The sequence below is a fragment of the Lynx rufus genome, unplaced genomic scaffold (genome assembly GCF_022079265.1).
Source record: "Lynx rufus isolate CCGP_SWC_20201006 ecotype Redwood Valley unplaced genomic scaffold, mLynRuf1.p SCAF_5, whole genome shotgun sequence".
NCBI lineage: Eukaryota > Metazoa > Chordata > Mammalia > Carnivora > Felidae > Lynx > Lynx rufus.
In genome coordinates, this window is record NW_025814867.1 from 102,108,119 (window position 1) to 102,126,783 (window position 18,665).

Below are 18,665 nucleotides of genomic sequence, written 5' to 3' on the forward strand. Positions count from 1 at the left end.
CTAAGAGCTATGGATCTCAGGGCTATGATTAAACCAGACAGTTACTGGATGTTACCCTAGGCAAAAGAACATTCTACAGGAGAAAAATAGAATAAAATAAAATAAAGCAGTTCTATTTTGGCAAAAAAGTAATAATATCCTCAGTCCTGGGCACTTACTAAATGTTTCATATATTTTATACCCAAACCTTTAAAATAACAAGGCAAGGCATTCCAACTTTATAAATGAGCAAACTTATTCATAAAGATGCATAAGTAACTTGCACAAATTTTGATAGCCAGAAAGTTTAACATCGGGGTTTCTACTAAATGAGTCCTACTTATTTTTAAGGACTTACATTTTTCACTGAAACAGGATGTTTCTGTGCAATACTGCATAAAGATATAAATAAATAAGGCTACTTTAAAAAGTTTACAAGCTTTGATAAAATTGCCAATATTCTGAGACATTATTGGTTTGTTTGATGGAAAGCCATTGGGATCACTTTTTTGAGAAATGTCTTTATCGTAAGTGCTCTTATTCTCCAGAAACATTGAGAGATTCCTCCTGGTAGGAGAGGAACCACTATAAACTTGTCCAAATCGTGCAAAGTTTAATTGTATTAATCACTCCATACTACAGCCTGCAAACAGATTTCAGGATTTCTTTTTTCAGGAAATATTTACAAGTTGTTGTCATTATGTGATGTTGAACTAAAACTTTAAAACCAAATAAAGTAAAATTATGCAACATTAAAAATAATAAATTTGGGGGGCACCTGGGTGGCTCAGTCGGTTAAGCATCCAACTTCAGCTCAGGTTATGATCTTGTGGTTCATGAGCTGGAGCCCTGAATCAGGCTCTCTACTGTCAACACAGAGCCTGCTGTGGATCCTCTATCTCCCTCTGCCCCTCCCCTGCTTATGGCGCGTGCGCACGCACGCATGCATGTTCTCTCTTTCCCTTTCTCCTTCTCACTCTCTTAAAAAATAAATAAAAACATTAAAAAAAAACACATGACTGGGATTGGCTAGGTGTCAGAGACAGTTAAAATGTGAACAATGAATATTTGGAAAGGTGAAGCAAAAAGAGAAAGGAAATTGGCTCTCTGGCCTGTGGAGTGAGGGTTGTAGTGGTGGGAAAGACCAAGTGGAAGCCACTAGAATTGCCACTACCTAGAAAAACTGTAAACCAAAACCAGTATCTCATTTCTGGAGGGATTTCAAGTTCCGCATCAAGAAACTGAAAAATGCAGGGGTGGTGATTGCTACCGCATCCTCATTCAATATTCCTAGTTGGCCTGTGTAGAAAACAGATGGATCTTGGAAAATAACGGTGGATCGTTGTAAGCTTGCCCAGGTGTTACTGCCAATTGCAGCAACTGCAGCTGCTGCATCAGATGTAGTTCCTTGCTTGAGCAAATTAACACATACCCGGTATCTGGTATACAGCTATTGCTCTGGCAAATGCCTTCCCCTCCATCTCTGTCAATAAAGCCCATCAGAGGCCGTTTCTTTTCACCGGCAAAGCCAGTAATACACCTTCGCTGTCCTACCTCGGGGGTGTGTAACGTCTACAGTGCTCTGTCATAATTTAGCTTTTAGCGACTTTGATCATCTTTCCTATCCACAAGATATAACAATGGTCCATTATGTTCATGACTTTTATGCTGACTGGACTTCGTGAGCAAGAAGTAGCAACCATTCTAGCCTTATTGGCAAAACATTTGTTTGTCAGAGGGTGGAAAATAAATGCAACAAAAATTTAGGGAACTCTTCACCTTAAAATTTCTAAGGTCCAGTGGTATGGGGCATGTTCAACTATCCCTTATAAGGGTAAGTTGTTGCATCTGGCCTCTCCTACAACCAAAATAGAGGAACAGTATCTCGTGGGCTTCTTTGAAATTTGAAGGCAATTTATTCTTCACTGGGGTGTGCTATTCTCCAGATTTACCAAACAACCGAGAAAACTGCCACTTTTGAGTAGGGTCCAGAACAAGAAAGACTCTACAACAGATCCAGGCTGCTATACAAGTGGCTCTTCCACTTGACCATATGATCCAGAAGTTCCAGTGGTATTCAAAGGGTCAGTGGCAGATCACGATGCTCTTTGGTGCCTATGCAGGCCCCTACAGGTGAATCATCGTCCAAACCCTAATGATTTTGGAAGAATCCCTGCCATCCTCTATGAACAACTACACTCTGCTTGAGAAATAGCTTTTGGCCCCCTACTGGACCCTAGTAAAAACTGGATGCTTAACCATGGGCTACTAAGTAACCATGTGACTGAGCTGCCCATGATTAAAATGATATAACCCAATAAGCCATAAAGTTGGATTCATCAAATGGAAGTGGTATATAAATGACAGGGCCTGAGTAGGCCCTGAGCCCTTGGAGGCTCAAGTATATTACAGGGAGCAGTGACCCAAATATCCATGGCCCCCATTCTTGCTACACTGCTGTCTCTCTCCAAGCCAGCACCAAGCATGGCTCCCTACCATCACTTGACAGAGGAAGAGAGGACTCAGGCCTGATTTACAGATGGTTCTGAACAATATGTACACACCATCTGAAAGTGGACAGCTGTACCACTACAGACCCCTTCTGACATATCTCTGAAGGACAGCAGTGAAAGAAAACTTCCCAGTAGGCAAAACTTTGAGTACTGATCCTGAGAGTTCACTTTGCTTGGAAGGAGAAATAGCCAGATGTACAATTAAATACTGATTCATGGGCTGTGGCCAAAGGTTAGGCTGGATACAAGAAGCAAAGAAGGAACTTGATTGGAAAATTGGCATCAAGGAAATTTGGGAAAGAAGGAAAATAGATCTCTGTGGATGAGTAAAAAACATGAAGATATTTGTGTCCCATGTGAATGTTCACCAGAGTGACATTAGCAGAGAATTTTAATTATTGAGTGGATAGGATGACCCATTCTGTGGATACCTGTCAGCCTCTTTCCTCAGCCAATCCTGTAATTGCCCAATGGACTCCTCAACAAAATGGCCATGATGGCAGAGATGGAGGTTTCACCTGGGTTCAGCAACATGGACTTTCACTCACCAAATCCACCTGGCTATGCTACTGTTAACTGTCCAATTAGCCAGCATCAGACCTCAACATTAAGTTCTGAATATGGCACCATTATTTGTGTTGATCAGCCAACTATCTACTGGCATGTTGATTACAGTGAGCCACTTACATTATGAAAGGAGCAATGTTTTACTCTTAATGAGGTAATTACTCAAATATGGATTTGCCTTCCCTCCATGCAATGCTTCTGCCAGAATACCATCTATGGACCTCCAGAATGCCTTATCGACCATCATGGTATTCTATATAGCATCACTTCTGATCAAGAAACTCACTTCAGGGGCACCTAGGTGGCTCAGTTGGTTAAGTGTCTGATTCTTGATTTCAGCTCAGGTCAATATCTGATGGTTTGTGAGTTTGAGCCCCGTGTCTGATTCTGCACTGGCAGCATGGAGTCTGCTTGGGATCCTCTCTCTCCTTCTCTCTCTCTCTCTCTCTCTCTCAAAAAATAAATAAATATTTTTTAAGGAAACTCACTTCATACCAAATGCAGTACAGCAACAGGTCCATGCTCACAGAATTCACTGGTATTAAAATGTTCTCCACTATCATAATGAGAGAATGATGAAATGGCCTATTGAAGACTGAGTTACAATGCCAGCTAGGTTGCAACCTTTCAAGATTGGGGTAAGGTTCTCCAGAACATTGTATAATATTTGAATCAGCATTCAAATGGTGCTGTTTCTCCCATAGCCAGGCTGAACTTATCTAGGAATCAAGGTGTAGAAATGAGAGTGACACCATTCACTATTACTCCTACTGTTTGTCTAGCAAAAAAATTGCTTGTTATTACTGTGACCTTATGCTCTGCTGGACTGGAAATATTAGTTTTAAAAAGAAGAATGCTTTTACCATGAGGCACAGCAGTGATTCCACTGAATTGGAAGTTAAGACTGTTGCCCAGCCACTTTGGACTCCCATCCCCCTAAACCAACAGGCAAAGAAAGGAGATACTGACTGGCTGTGGTGATTGATTCTGACTGCAGAGGGAATATTGGGCTGCTACTCCACCATGGAACTAAGGAAGAGTATGTCTGGAAAACAGGAGATTCTTTAGGGCATCTCTTAGTATTACCATGCCCTAGGATTAAAGTCAATGTGAAATTACAATAATCCAACCTAGGCCGGACTACTGATTGCCTAGACCCTTTAGAAATAAAGGTTTGGATCACCCTACCAGGCAAAGAACTATTTCCGACTGAATAACCAGTGCCTGCTGAAGAACAGAGAGTACAAAATGTGCAGTGGAAGAAGGTAGTTACAAATGCTAGCTACAACCACATAACGGGTTAAAGAAATGAGTACTGTTGTGAATATTTTCTCTTTATTTTGTTTTGATTATGTCTATGTACATATATAACAAATGTCTTGTTTTCTTCCTTGTTTTATTTCCTTATCATGTAACATAAGATGTGTTGACTTTATATCATAGTATTTAAATATTGTTAATTTTACATCATAGTGTTTAAGTTATGGGATATCAAGGAAAAGAGTAAACATCACTCTTCCAGAAAGGGGTTAGTGAATTTTTGGTTATATATAGCATAGTTGAATCATGTTAGGTGGAATTATGGCCTTATTATTTTCTTTATTTTAGATAAAGTATGGTTAAAAGAGAGGCATATGTATGCCACATTAACAAGCAATAGACTATGATGGCTAATTTTATATATCAATTTGACTAGGCCACAGGGTACCCAGATATTTTGTTAAACATTATCCTCACTGTGTCTATGGGGATGTTTCTGGATGAGATTAACATTGGTATCAGTAGCTTAAAGAAAGCAGATTGCTCTCCCCAGTGTGAGTGGGCCTCATCCAAACCACTGAAGGACTGAATAGGACAACAATGCAAAGGGAGAATTCACTCCCTTTATATGACTCTCTTTGAGCAGGGACAGCAGTCTTCTCCTACCTTCAGATTTGGACTCAGATTAGAATTTACATCATTGGCTCTTCCAGGTCTCAGGCCTTCATACTCAGACTAGACCTGTACCACTAGCTTCCCTGAGTCTCCAGTTTGCCTGTAGATCTTGGGATTTCTCAGCCTCTATAACTGCAAAAGCCAATATATCCCCTATTTCTGTTTCTCTGGAGAAACTATTATAGGAGAAGCACGCAGGAAGGGCAAACTCTATCTGTAGGATCAGAGAAAATTTTTCCAATCATTTATATACTATAAACTGTAAGTAGTTTATATTCAAGTAGCTTTTCAAGAAGTATGGGATGACAAAGAGAAGTAGCTTAGAAAACCATGCAGTAAAGAGTTTTAATTTTTATTATGGGAAAAACATAAATACTGATGGCAGAAAGCCAGATGAGAAATAAAGATTGATGATACAAGAAAAAGATGGTACAATCAACAGATAAGGAAAAGGTGATAATATCCTGATAATAAGACAGAAGTTGTGGGGGGGGGGGGTGGGAGGCTTCTAGTATAATGAAGTTAACATTTTAATAAGAAAAGGAGGCCTGAGGAGGGGCCAAGATGGTGGAACAGCATGGAAGTTTTTTTGCATCTCTCATCCCTGAAATACAGCCAGATCAACACTTAACCATCCTGCATACCTAGAAAACTGATTTGAGGATTAATAAAACAATCTGAACCATAGAACTCAGCATGTATGTGGTATGGAGAGGTGAACTGGGGGAGGGAGAAGCTGTGGAGGGCAGGGAGCTATTTTTGCTTGTGGAGAGAGGACAGGGATATGGGGAGAGTACAGGAAAGCATCCCCCCACCTGAAAGCAGCTGGAGAGAAAAGAAAGAGTATGCAAGGGGCTGAACAAAAAAGGGGAGAAAGGAGAAAGAAGACAGTTTAAATTCCACTACGATTCTATAAACAGGGGAAGTGCAAAGTCTGAAACTTCGCAGCTTAATACCGGGTGGTGCTCTGTGGGAAGGGCAAATCCTCAGGGGCAGAGAGAGAGAGGTCTTTGGGGTCCTTGGGCCACAGAGGGAGAGGCGGTTCCCTTGCTGGGAGGACATTTGGTAGAGGCTGTGCAGCCACCCTACAGGCAAAGGTCCCAGCAGACCCTGGAGAACAGCCACATTCGCTGGTACTGGAACAAGGACATTAAATAGGAAGTCTGATGCCAGATGTGTGTTGAGATTTGCCATAATCCCTGAAATACTGCTGCTACACAATCGTGTGAACTTTTTCTGGGGCAGGCTGGCACCCAGTTAGTCTCTGGGCATCAGCAAGAGCATGGTCCGACAAACGTTCCTGGCAGTGGGTACGCACCCGGCCATTGCTCAGTGAGACCCTCCCCCAGAGGGTAAGAATGGGTCAAAGCCACAGTCTCTCAGAAGTGAGGGGTTGGGAAACACAGCTGCATCTGAGATAAAACTCAGGAGAGAGGTGCCGCCTGGCAAGCTGTCAGCTTGGTCATGGACAGTGTAAAAGGGGGGAGTGGACAGAAGCCAGAAGCAAAGAAGGGGTGCGTGATTGCTAGCTGGGGAGAACACATTCCGATACTAGAAACCGGGTAGCTGGGTGATGCCATTTTCACTCTTCCCATGCATGAACATACACACCTAACAAGTGCCACAACAATCCACCCCAGTGAGCTAAGCAGCACCTTCTAGCGGAGAAAGGAGCCATTACACTAAGCCCCACTCAACTGGGCCAACTTCGCTCTTCAGGAACACGAGAAGTCTCTCTTCCTGCTTAGTTTACAGACTATAAAGTGCTTCAAAGTTTGACTTCTAGGGGACCTAATGTAATTTCAATCGTATTTCAGTCTGTTCGTTGGTCCATCAATTCAATTTTTTATTCTTTTTCTTTTTTTTTCTTATACTGGAATACAGAAAGATAAAACAATAAATTTGGTTTATTTTCAATTTTTAGTGAAAATAATTTTCTATATTTTTTTCTATTTTTATTTTTTTTGTAATTTTTTCAAATTCTATTTTACTTCCATGATTTTATTTTACCCTATTTCATTCTATTCATTTTTTCGAATTTTCAAATGTGTTCGTTTTTTTTCTTTTTTTTTTCTTTTCTTGTCTTTCACTTTTTTTCTCTAATCTATCAAGTTCCTTTCAACAACCATACCAAAACACACCTAGTATCTAGCATCATTTATTTGATTTTGGGGGGACTGCTTTTAATTTTTTAATTTTAATTTTTTTTACCTTATTAATTCCTTTTCTTCCTTCAAAATGACAAAACAAAGGAATTCACCCCAAAAGTGAACAGGAAAAATGACAGCCAGAGACTTGACCAACACAGATACAAGCAAGATGAGCCAGATACAAGCAAATTCTGAACCAGAATCTAAAATCACACTAATAAGAATACTAGCTGGGGTTGAAAATAGATTAGAAACCCTTTCTGTGGAGATAAAAGAAGTAAAAGCTGGTCAGGATGAAATAAAAAATGGTTTCACAGAGCTGCAATCTTGAAAGGATGCCACAGCAGCAAGGATGGATGAAGTAGAGCAGCACATCAGTGACAGAGAACAAACTTATGGAGAATAATGAAACAGAAAAAAAGAGGGAGACAAAGACAAAAGAGCATGATTGAAGAATTAGAGAGGGGTGCCTGGGTGGCTCAGTCAGTTGAGCATCCGATGTCGGCTCAGGTCATGATCCCACTGTTCATGGGTTCGAGCCCTGTGTCGGGCTCTGTGCTGACAGCTCAGAGCCTGGACCCTGCTTTGGATTCTGTGTCTCCCTCTCACTCTGCTCCTACCCCACTCATGCTCTGTGTCTCTCAAAAAAAAAACATTAAAAAATTTTTTTTAAATAATTAGAGAAATCAGTGACTCATTAAAAAGAAACAACATCAGAAACATAGGTGTTAGAAAAGACGAAGAGAAAGAAAAAGGGGTAGAAGTCTTAAGTGAGCAAATCATAGTGGAAAATTTTCCTAATGTGGGGAAAGACACAGACATCAAAATCCAAGAAGCACAGGAGACTCTCATTAGATTCAACAAAAACCGACCATCAATAAGGCACATCATAGTCAAATTCACAAAACACTCAGGCAAGGAGAGAATCATGAAAGCAGCAAAGGGAAAAAAAGTCCCTAACCTACAAGGGAAGACAGATCAGGTTTGTAGCAGACCTATCCACAGAAACTTGGCAGGCCAGAAAGGAATGGCAGGATATATTCAATGTGCTGAATCAGAAAAATATGCAGCCAAGAATTCTTTATCCAGCAAAGCTGTAATTCAAAATAGAAGGAGAGATAAAAAGTTTCCCAAACAAAAATTAAAGGAGTTTGTGACCACTAAACCATCCCTGCAAGAAATTTTAAGAGGGACTCTCTGAGGAGAGAAAAGACGGGGTGGGGGTGGGGGGAAGACCAAAAGCAACAAAAACTAGAAAGGCCCAGAGAACACCACCAGAAACTCCAACTGTACAGGAACATAATAGCAATAAATTCATATATTTCAGTACTCACTCTAAACGTCAATGGACTCAATGCTCCAATCAAAAGAAATAGGGTAACAGAATGGATAAGAAAACAAGATCCATCTATATGCTGTTTACAAGAGACCCACTTTAGACCTAAAGATACCTTCAGATTGAAAGTAAGGGGATGGAGAACCATCTATCATGCTAATGGTCAACAAAAGGAAGCCAGAGTAGCCATACTTATATCAGACTTCAAAATAAAGACTGTAACGGAAGCTGAAGAAGGGCATTATATCATAATCAAGGGATCTGTCCTCCAAGAAGACCTAGGAATTGTAAACATTTATGCTCCAAATGTGAGAACACCCAAATACATAAATCAATTAATCACAAACATAAAGAAACTCATTAATAATAATACCATCATAGTTGGGGACTTCAACACCCCACTTACAACAATGGATAGAAAATCCACAAGGAACAATGGCTTTGAATGACACACTGGACCAGATGGACTTAACAGATACATTCAGAACATTTCATTCTAAAGCAGCAGAATACACATACTTCTACAGTGCACATAGAATGTTCTCCACAACAGATCACATACTGGTACACAAATCAGCCCTCAACAAATGCAAAAAGATGGAGATCATACTATGCATATTTTCAGACCACACGCTATGAAACTCAAAATCAACCACAAGAAAAAAATGCGGAAAGATAACAAATAGTTGGAAACTAAAGACCATCCTACTAAAGAATGAAGGGTTAACCACGAAGTTAAAGAGGAAATTAAAAAGTACATGGAAGGCAATGAAAATGATAACACCATAGCCCAAAACCTCTGGGACACAGCAAACATGGTCATCAGAGTGAAGTATATAGCAATCTCAGTCTTCCTAAAGAAGGAAGAAAGGTCTCAGATACAAAACCTAAATTTACTCCTTTAAGAGCTGGAAAAAAAAAAAAAAACAACAGCAAATAAAACCCAAAACCAGCAGAAGACAGGAAATAACAAAGAGTAGAGCAGAAATAAATGCTATTGAAACAAAAAAAAAAAATTAGAACAGATCAATGAAACCAGAAGCTGGTTCAAACAATTAACAAAATTGATAAACACCTAGCCAGTTTGATTAAAAATAAATAAATAAATAAAATCAAGAATCAAAGAGGATAGATGAGAATGAACAGCAGAAATAAAAAACAATACTAAGAGAATATTACGAGCAATTACGTGCCATAAAATGGGCAATCTGGAAGAAATTGACAAATTCCTGGAAATATATGAACTACCAAAACTGAAACATAAAGAAATAGAAAATTTGAACAGACTCATAACCAGTGAAGAAATAGAATTAGTGGTCAGAAATCTCTCAAAAAAACAAGAGTCCAGGTCCTGATGGTTTTCCAGGGAATTCTACCAAACACTTAAAGAAGAGTTAACACCAATTCTCTTGAAGCTGTTCCAAAAAATAGAAAGGAAGGACAACTTCCAAACTCTTTCTATGAAACCAGCATTACCTTGATTCCAAAACCAAAGACCCCACTAAAAAAAAGAACTATAGACCAATTTCTGTGATGAGCATGGATGCAAAAATCCCCAACATGATGTTAGCAACTGATACAACAATACATTAAAATAATTATTCACCATGACCAAGTGGGATTTATACCTGGGATGCAGGGCTGGTTCAATATCCACAAAACAATCAATATGATACATCACATCAATAAAAGAAAGGACAAGAACCACATGATCCTCTGAATAGATGCAGGGAAAGAATTTGACAAAATACAGCATCCTTTCTTGATAAAAACCCTCAAGAAAGTAGGGATAGAAGGAGCATACTTTGAGATCCTAAAAGCCATATATGAATGACCCAACTCTAATATCATCCACAGTGGAGAAAAACTGAGAGCTTTCCCCCTAAGGTCAGAAACAAGATAGGGATGTCCACTCTCACCACTGTTATTCAACATAGTATTGGAAGTCTTAGCATCAGCAATCAGACAACACAAAGAAATAAAAGACATCCAAACTGGCCAGGAGATCAAACTTTCATTCTATGCAGATAACATGATACTCTATATGGAAAACCCAAAAGATTCCACCAAAAAACTGCTAGAACTGATCCATAAATTCAGCAAAGTCACAGCATATAAAATCAATGCACAGAAATCAGTTGCATTCCTATACACCAATAACAAAGCAACAAAAAAGAGAAATCAAGGAATTGATCCCACTTACAACTGCACCCAAAACCATAAAATCCCTAGGAATAAACCTAACCAAAGAGGTGAAAAATGTATACACTGTAAACTATAGAAAGCTTATGAAAGAAATGAAGAAGACACAAAAAAAAAATGGAAAAATATTCCTTGCTCCTGGATAGGAAGAACAAGTATTGTTAAAATGTCAATATTGCCCAAAGCAATCTACATATACAATGCAATCCCTATCAAAACAACACCAGCATTCTTCACAGAGCTAGAACAAACAATCCTAAAATGTCTACGGAACCAGAAAAGACCCCGAATAGCCAAAGCAATCATGAAAAAGAAAACCAAAGCAGGAGGCATCACAATCCCGGACTTCAAGCTATACTACAAAGCTGTAACCATCAAGACAGTATGGTACTGGCACAAGAACAGACACTCAGATCAGTGGAACCGAATAGAGAACCCAGAAATGGACCCACAAATATATGGCCAACTAATTTTTGACAAAGCAGGAAAGAATATCCAATGGAATAAAGACAGTCTCTTCAGCAAGTGGTGCTGGGAAAACTGGACAGCAACATGCAGAAGAATGCACCTGGACCAGTTTCTTACACCATACACAAAAAAAACCTCAAAATGGATGAAAGACCTAAATGTAAGACAGAAAGCCATCAAAATCCTTGAGGAGAAAGCAGGCAAAAACCTCTTTGACCTTGGCCACAGAAACTTCTTACTCAACACATCTCCAGAGGCAAAGGAAACAGAAGCAAAAATTAACTATTGGGACCTCATCAAAAAAAAGCTTCTGCATGGCAAAGGAAATAATCAGCAAAAGTAAAAGGCAACCGACAGAATGGGAGAAGATATTTGCAAATGACCTATCAGATAAAGGGTTAGTATCCAAAATCTATAAATAATTTATCAAAGTCAACACCCCAAAAAACAAATAATCCAGTGAAGAAATGGGCAAAAGACATGAATAGACCCCTCTCTAAACAGGACATCCAGATGGCCAACCAACACATGCTCAACCAAAAAAATGTTCAACATCACTCATCATCAGGGAAATACATAACAAAACCACAATGAGATATAACTTCACACCTGTAAGAATGGCTAACATTAACAACTCAGGCAACAACAGATGTTGGTGAGGATGCGGAGAAAGAGGATCTCTTTTGTACTGCTGGTCGGAATGCAAGCTGGTGCAGCCACTCTGGAAAAAAGTATGGAGGTTCCTCAAAATTAAAAATAGAACTACCCCATGACCCAGCAATTGCACTACTAGGTATTTACCCAAGGGATACAGGTATGCTGTTTTGAAGGGGCACATGCACCCCAATGTTTATAGCAGCACTATGAACAACAAAGTATGAAAAGAGCCCAAATGTCCATCAATGGATGAATGGATAAAAAAGATGTGGTATATATATATATATATATATATATATATATATATACACACACACACACATATATATATATATATATATATATATATATACATACATACAATGGAGTATTACTTGGCAATCAGAAAGAATGAAATCTTGCCATTTGAAACTACATGGATGGAACTGGAGGGTATTATGCTAAGTGAAATTAGTCAGTCAGAGAAAGACAAATATCATATGACTTCAGTCATATGAGGATTTTAAGAGACAAAACAGATGAACATAAGGGAAGGGAAGCAAAAATAATATAAAAACATGGAGGGGGACAGAACATAAGAGACTCTTAAATATGGAGAATAAACAGGGTTACTGGAGGGGCTATGGGAGGGGGGATGGGCTAAATGGATAAGGGGCATTAAGGAATCTATTCCTGAAATCATTGTTGCAGTATATGCTAACTTACTTGGATATAAATTAAAAATGAATAAATTATCTAAAAATGAATAAATAAACATTAGAAACTAATAATACTAAATGGGGACACTGTTAGTAACTCTCCTGGGACAACATGCATAAACTGAGACTGTCCTGGGCAAACTGGGACTAACCTAATAAAGAAAAAGAAAACCAAAATGGGTGCAGAGACATTTTGTGGACAAGGAGGCAGCAGGTTTAGTTTATTTGATGATTTCTATGTACTCTTTGAATTATAGTCATCTAGTGAGACTGGAAGCTGAGATAAAGTCATTTAGTAAGAATTAAAGTGGGCAGATGAGAATGTTAGCATTCAGAGAGTAGAAAAGTATCAAAGTGCTAGCTGTGGCAAAGGAGAGAGAACTAACTAGAATACAAACATATTAATTGATGATATGAGTACTCAGCTAAAATGGAGAACACATATTTATAATGCAGAACAAAATTTCTATTTGTGGTTTTTACTCTAGTAGGGCTGAACAGCCACATTACAGGTACAGAAAAGAAGCAGGTTGCCTGATTCAGAATCGGGTTTTTCTAGTTGAGGTCTACATAAGGAAAATAAATACCAGGCAAAAAAAATAGCACCATCTCTAAAGAAGGAGTTGATGTATGTGTTGTTGCAAGGAAAATTTTAAATTTGTATTTCATTTTGTAATTTTTATCCTTCCAATTTTCCATTTTAAAATAATTCTAATAATTATTTAATATTTTAATTTTAAATAATTATTTAATATATTTATTTAATAAAATAACTTAAAACTAATATTATATTTCTATATTATTATATACTTCATATTACTATATATATATATAAGGAGGAGGTGGGAGGAGAGAGAGAAGGAGAGGGTAAAGTGTTCAAAAAAGTTTTCCTGATATCAGTGTAAAACTTAGATAAAATATATATGAAGATACATTTATCCAAATCTACAATATAATCAATAATGCTAAATATGACAGCTGGCTTCATTAAAGCCTCTAATCCATGGTTTCCTTTCCTTTTTCTCACACCCTTCCTATTTATCTTAAACATGTGAAATGAGCATAACTGAGTTAGATAATTGGAAGTATAGAGCTTTCATCACTAAGAATGATTCCAATCTCAGAGCTCTAAAAGCTAAACCTTTCAACACTTGATCAAGAAATGCACAGAGTAGCTATGGAAACACTAATATAAATGAAGTGGGGGTAATGATCCTGGAAAAAAGGAGGCCAAGAAAGTGAGAGGCCAGGTTTTTACATAGGCCTTTCACACAAATAGCAAAATTGGCTAATAATGACAGGAAGAAGATGATCCAGGTGACAGACCTCAAGAATGATGATGTGGGACCAGGTGGTTTGTAAGAATCAGCCCCTCTGATGATCAAGGACATAAAGGAGAGTACAAAATGTGATATACTGAATCTGGAGGACAAACATTCAAAATAAGTTTTGTAATAAGTGGTGAGTGAGTTTCCCAGGCAAAAGATATGAATGGGATGAGGCAAGGATTGATGGGTTACTGAGGACAGTGTGGTCCTGACAGGCTGCCAAGATAGTCAGGGTTGTTTTCTCTTTGTTGGAAAAAGAATTTCAATGTCAGTTACAGCTTGCATGGATTTTAGTTTTTAGGTTTCTGGGGGCTCTGCTGGAGAGGGGAAACCCCATACTCTCTGGAAGGGGTCCATTTCTGTCTAAATTGACTATAGGCCTCTAGCTTTGATACTGTTTATCCATCAAATCAGGGAGTGGTGAGAGACCTGACCTGTACATGAGATGAACAGGCAAAGGACCCCGATTCCAGAGGCCATGTTCACCACTGAAGACTGTTACAGCTTAGAACTTACTGACCTTGAAGTCCAGAGCTTAGTCGTAGGAGTAGTGGTATAGGCACAGAGGAGATAATGGTCCTGGGGAAGACATGATAAAAACGTCATGAAATTGAGAGACTGGGGCATCCCACAAAATATCCTACAAAATATGTTACTGTGTAGGTGACAAGATAATATATCTGATCAACAGTGTTGCTTAGATATTCATCTAATTCTGCAAGTGAAAACATTCAGTCAAAATAAGCATTTATACATTAAAGTTCCAGCACAAGAATTGTAAGACAGAATTACTTGCTTCTCTGCATTGCCTCACATTATAGAATTTTCTTCATTTTGAAGGACAAAGAAATGGAGGCAAAGAGTACTGACCTGAAATTTAGTTCCTTCTACTGGCAAACTCCGTATCTTTGAATAATTTAGTTAACTTTTCAGGTTCTTCACCTAGAAAATAATGTTATAACAGTTATAATTTAAATATTAATATGTATAAATTAAATATAATTTAAATATATATTTTTAAAAATCATTTTCACCTAGAAAATGTTATAACAGTTATAATTTATATATATATATTTAAAACCATATATATATATTTAAAACCATTATAATGTTAAATTAACTAAAATGTATTTTTATTTTTTATTTTAGGAAGAGAGAGAGAGAGCCTGTGGGGGAGAGGAAGAGGGGGAGGGAGAGAGAGAGAGAGAGACAGAATCTTAAGCAGGCTCTACACTTAGTGTGGAGTCCAACACGGGACTTGATCCCATGACCTTGGGACCATGACCTGAGCCAAAATCAAGAGTCGGACACTCAACTGACTTAGCCACGCAGGCACCCTGAGTAAAATATATTTTATAGCTCTTTGAGAGAAATATGTTGGAGATTAAATGATTTGCCAAATTTCACATAATTCTATACTAAGTTATTATATGTTGAGTTGGATTTAGAGCCCAGCTCTCTCAGAGCATTACATGATTCTACAAATTTGAGTTATGACTGTTAATGGCATTTACATCCATTTTACAAAAAGTAATTTGTGTATCAAAATGAATTCATCTTAGAAGAGAAGCTGGGAATAAAGCCAACTCTAGACCAGTAATAACAACCAAGTCTCATCCCAGTTTCTGAAAAAAATCCAGGAATACACTAATCCTGTGTTGACAAAGAACTGTTCCCTATAAATTTACTATGAAATTCATTCTACATACAAGGAATAAGTATACATGGGTAAACATGTCAATTTGTTATTTATTAGTCTTGTGCTTGAGATGCTCAAAGCAGAGATCTGGTCAAGCTGAGTTAGAAAATGTGGTGAAGTATAAAGGCCCAAGAGAAGATGCACAAAACTAAAATTCTGGCATTGCGTTAATCTTGGGATGGATGGGTAGTAGAGGAGATGAAAGTATTAATGAATGTACTTCAACTCATTTGCAAGGAAGAGTGGAGAACAAGATGGATGAGTTCTAAGAGGGCTGTTAATTGGCTCACCATTGCCTGGAGTCGAAGAGACAGTTGCTCATAGACACACACAGAGTGAGCGTCTACACAAAGTGAGCTTACCCATTAGTGAAAGTGGTCTAAGCAATGTTCTCATGTCTGCCCAATCATCTTAGTAATTGTTCCTTTCGTGTACATGGACAGAAAAGGAGAAAAAGAAAGAGGACATGGAAGGAGAGAGCAAAAAGGAAGCAGATATCTTCCTCACATACACACTAATAAAAAGCAGTGCCAGTTTGTCGGGGGTAGGGGTGGGTGAGGGCAGAGATCGAGCAAAAGTTATGCCTACTGCTGAGAGTCAAATATTGAATTGTTACACCGGTGCTGCTCAGATAGGTCTCAGGATTTTGCATTGTTATATTTGTATTTTCTTAAAGGAAGTGGTAGATGTATTCCAGCACCTTGGGTGTAGAAGGGGAGTATCATGCAGAAATTTTGCAGGCAAACTCCTACCCAGACTGGAAATACTAACAAAGTTTCCTAGTGGAAGTGCTACTGGAACAGAGCCTGGAAATATAATATGGTATAGTGAATATATCTCCACCTAGATCTATACGGTGTTCACAATGTGGTACAATTTGTTCTATTCTACATACTTTAACTCATTCAGTCTTTATAAAAATGAATTATTATGATTTCTATCTTACAAGCAAAGAAACTGAAGCACAGTGCTAGTAAGAGAATTAATATTTGAACTCAGCAGTTTGCCTGTAGAATCCATGATTTTCTATTACACTACACTGCCTTCTATGAAGCAGAAAGGATGGTGATTTTTACATAATATGGGATGCATGGAGGTCTAGAGGGAATGGGGCATTTGAAGAACTAAAAAATATTAGGCATTGTCAGGCACGTGTGTGTGTGTGTGTGTGTGTGTGTGTGTATAAAAGAAAAACTATAAACCTTTTGGAAGAAAACATTGATTGGTCAAATTTCTCAGAGAGAATAAAAAAGCACTAAAATAAAACATGTTAAATTGACCTTCACCAAAAATAAAAACTTTCCCTTATCATCACCATTTTTAAAAATGAAAAAGCAAGACACAGACTGGGGAAAAAATGTGTGGGGAGTAGGACAGGGGGTTAGTGAGCCTGAAAAAAAATATGTATTCAGGACATGTAAATAGACTCCTACAAATCATGTAAAAAAAAAACAATTCAATAAAAAATGAAAAATAGTATCGAGAAGACTCTTCACAAAAGAAGACTTACAATGCTTAAGATCATTCGTTACCAGCACAATGAAAATTAAAATCATAATTTGATACCATTTTACACAGAGGAGAATCACTAATTTTTTTAAAAGCAACACATCAAGTATTGGCAACAATATGGAGTAAGATGAACTCACACACCGTGGGTGGAAATGTAAGATGATGCAGCCACTTTGAAAAACTGTTCAGTAGCTTCTCATGCAAGTAAGCACACACTTATGTGACTCACAATTCCGCTTTTAAGTATTTGCCCAACAGATTTTGAGAACTATGTCCACAAAAAGACTTCTACATGAATGCTCATAGAAGATTTATTCATAACAATCCCAAATTGGAAACAACTGGAATGTCTATTAACAGAATAATCAATAAACAAATTGTGGTATGGAATACTATTACGGAATTTTTAAAAAGCAAACTACAGACACATTCAACAACATAGATGAATGGGGGGAAAAGCACCCTGCTGAGTGAAGAAAGCCAGACAAAAAAATTCTATATGGTATGATTCCATTTTCATTTATCCTAGAACAAGAAAAAACAATTTGTGGTTGTAAATATCATGACTTTGACTGCCTGGGTAGCAGCATGCATTGATTAGCAGTGTGGCAGAGGGGACTCTGTGGGTGTTAAAAATGGTTGCTATCTTAATTGACATAGTGACTATACGGGGAACACATTGACTCAATCTCATGGAAATGTACACTGTGTGTGTTTCCCTATAAAAAGCAAACACAAACAACAAGAAAGACTTGAGGCTTCACTTCAGTGAGGTGGGGGCACTCACTGTTATGACTGTGGCAACATTGTGCAGTCCTGGTGGTCCCTCTCACCAGCTAAGTCAATGAATCTTCCCCCCAAACAAGATCACCCGAGATATGATACTCCTTCAAATAAGTTTTTTTTTTTTTCAGGAGACTAGTATACTACCTAAGTGACACAAACTGCTATAACAAATCCTAATTCTCAGTGACTTAATAAAAGTTTCTTTCTTTTTTAAAAAATTTTCTTTAACGTTTATTTATTATTGAAAGACAGAGAGACACAGAGTGTGAGCAGGGGAGGGGCAGAGAGAGAGGGAGACACAGAATCCAAAGCAGGCTCCAGGCTCTGAGCTGTCAGCACAGAGCCCAATGCGGGGCTGGAACTCAAAAACCGTGAGATCACAAACTGAGCCGAAGTCGGTCACCTAACCAACTGAGCCACCCAGGTGCCCCAAAAGTTTATTTCTTGCTTCAAAAAAAAAATCATAATTTCTACCAAGACACCAAACAAGATGAAGATGAGTGATCTCTTTACAAGTGAAAAATCTAGGCAGTGGTTGATTAACCAAATAATAAGTTACCTGAAAATTACTGCCTTTCCTGATATGTTTCTTTTCAGTGTGAGCCACACATACCGGGAAAACTGATATGAACATAAACTCACTGAGAGCCTGTGTTTCATAATACTTAACTAACTGTGGTTGAGGAGTGAAACAGTTAAATGATTAAGGCATTATGACTTTTGGTTAAATTTCAATAGGAACATACTCATAACTAGATAACAAATAGACTTCATTTTATACATAGCTGAATCCAGTCCCTTCTAAAATGCCGTCCAGCCAGGGGGAATATGAAAG